At 56.2% G+C, this 2,500-nt stretch overlaps 1 non-coding gene across 1 annotated transcript in view; it reads right to left on the bottom strand.

Moving 5' to 3' along the window:
* Nucleotides 1–105, bottom strand: part of LOC124744337 — a 1,909-nt gene extending 1,804 nt beyond the window's left edge. Inside the window, exon 1 of the ribosomal RNA XR_007010696.1 lies at nt 1–105. This exon is cut by the window's left edge and continues 1,804 nt beyond it. This is a non-coding gene — a ribosomal RNA (small subunit ribosomal RNA).
* Nucleotides 106–2,500: the final 2,395 nt, after the last annotated feature.

Genomic DNA, 2,500 nt, shown 5'->3' with positions numbered 1-2,500 from the left:
ATTTAATGAGCCATTCGCGGTTTCACCTTAATGCGGCTTGTACTGAGACATGCATGGCTTAATCTTTGAGACAAGCATATGACTACTGGCAGGATCAACCAGGGAGCTGCGTCAACTAGAGCTGAGCAGCCGGCCGCCCGGGAGTGTGTCCCGGGGGCCCGCGCGAACACGCAAGCGTCCGCTCAATCATTCTGCAAACAGGAGGAGGCTGAGCTCCCCTGCACAATACACCTCGAAACCCTCTCAGGTCCCGGCGGCGCGCAGCGCCGTCCCAAGTACTTGGTCGGGTTCGAGAGAGGCGCAATCGCCCGGAGTTAGGCGAGTAGACGCTTTCGGTGCGACCACCCGTGCTCCCAACTGAGCTTGCCGCTGCCGACAGAGGCCCGGGAGCGTGCTGTCGTGGCATTGCCGGCGGGAGACAACACGCGCCACCTACGGTGACCGGCAGCTCCAACGCCAGCGCCACAGAAGGACAAAAGCCCCACTTGGGTGCCGAAGCGAACTCTCCCAGCACAGCGCACGCGCCAACACATCCGCACAGCTGCGATACAAACCACCAGCGAGAACCGCTGGGGCGACCGAGCAGCAGACGGCGTCGCGGCGCCGAGCGCCGGGCGGCGGCGCATCCTCAACGCACACAGTCCTCAATCGGACCAGCACACTGAAGATGTCCACCGCGCTTCGCACCGGGCCCGCGAGGACCTACTTTGGCCGCACGGCGCCGCGCGCAGGGTGCGCCGGCGCGCAGCTGCGACGCCTGCCGCGTCCGTCGGCCGGCGCGCCTGCCACTGGCCGCCCCCACCAGCCGGCTGTAGCGCGTGCGCCCACGCACCGCGCGGCCAGCACGCCGGGAGGCGCCCCCTCACCGGCCGGGGACGGTCCCACCCAGCCACCGCCGCGTATCGCTTCACACCCAGATGCCGTTCAGTTTCGTCGGCATGGTGGGTATCGCTGGAACAACCGGTTAGTACCTCAACCTATCGTCGCCATCACCGATTCACCCCTAGCGAGAACAACCGCACCACAACAGGTTACCATTTGTTCATTTGCGTAACTTCACCAGAAAACGCAGGCGTCCATCGCCATTTGCAACTTCAACGATTATTGCATGCCTGTGTCAGGTGTCACGCCACACTACGTCTGCCCACATACACGCAACAAAATGTGCACGCCTAGACAATACGTGGAAGGTGGCCCCCGTACGTATGCGATGTCCATTGCTCGAACGACTGTCAACCGGCCTCTGTAGCATGTCGCAGATATGGAACGCGGTGCACCATGCCATCACGGTGTGTGAGGAGAGACGACTAGGTCCGAATACATCAACAGACAGCTCATGCTGATCGCCATCCACGGCGTCCGTTCCTCCCACACGTCTCTATGGCGTACCACACTGCAATCCAGCTCTCATAGGGAGACGACACGTAGCTGCGTGCACAATATTTGCACTGTATGGTCCGCCGTTTTTGGGCGCAGTCGTTGTGCGGTCACACATGTGCCACGATGTATCATTCAGTACATAAGGACGAATGTGCAGTACAGATTGTGGTTCACGCGTACGACATCAGCGGACAGTTGACACAGGCCGCACCACAACGTAGCCTGAGTACGTCGCATGCGAAGGGCATTGAACATGCAAACTTCTCACCAACCAGCTTGCGAAGGCAGGGGGCAAGGTGGGGACGTGGGGAGGGGCGGCATGTACGTCCTGCTGCCATCCACATTACAGTGTACAGCAGGAGCATGTGGAAAGTGAGCAAGACTTGCAAGGTGTTTAACATGAAGCGATACACAGGGGTGCGGGCAGTGCGAGTAGCGAACTATATTGCGAGGGTTGCGGGTGGGCAACACTACAGTAATTGAACGAGTCGTATAACAATTACAGAGCAGGTTTAGGCGACAACGTGGGTTACGTTAAGGCGACAACATGGGTTAGGTTAAGGCACAACATGGGTTAGGTTAAGGCACAACATGGGTTAGGTTAAGGCACAACATGGGTTAGGTTAAGGCACAACATGGGTTAGGTTAAGGCACAACATGGGTTAGGTTAAGGCACAACATGGGTTAGGTTAAGGCACAACATGGGTTAGGTTAAGGCACAACATGGGTTAGGTTAAGGCACAACATGGGTTAGGTTGAGGCACAACATGGGTTAGGTTAAGGCACAACATGGGTTAGGTTGAGGCACAACATGGGTTAGGTTGAGGCACAACATGGGTTAGGTTGAGGCACAACATGGGTTAGGTTGAGGCACAACATGGGTTAGGTTAAGGTACAACATGGGTTAGGTTAAGGTACAACATGGGTTAGGTTAAGGTACAACATGGGTTAGGTTAAGGTACAACATGGGTTAGGTTAAGGTACAACATGGGTTAGGTTAAGGTACAACATAGGTTAGGTTAAGGTACAACATAGGTTAGGTTAAGGTACAACATAGGTTAGGTTAAGGTACAACATAGGTTAGGTTAAGGTACAACATAGGTTAGGTTAAGGTACAACA

Source organism: Schistocerca piceifrons, unplaced genomic scaffold (assembly GCF_021461385.2).
Source record: "Schistocerca piceifrons isolate TAMUIC-IGC-003096 unplaced genomic scaffold, iqSchPice1.1 HiC_scaffold_288, whole genome shotgun sequence".
Taxonomy (NCBI): Eukaryota; Metazoa; Arthropoda; class Insecta; order Orthoptera; family Acrididae; genus Schistocerca; species Schistocerca piceifrons.
The sequence above is the reverse complement of the archived record's forward strand: the minus strand, read 5'-3'. Positions and strand labels throughout refer to the sequence as shown.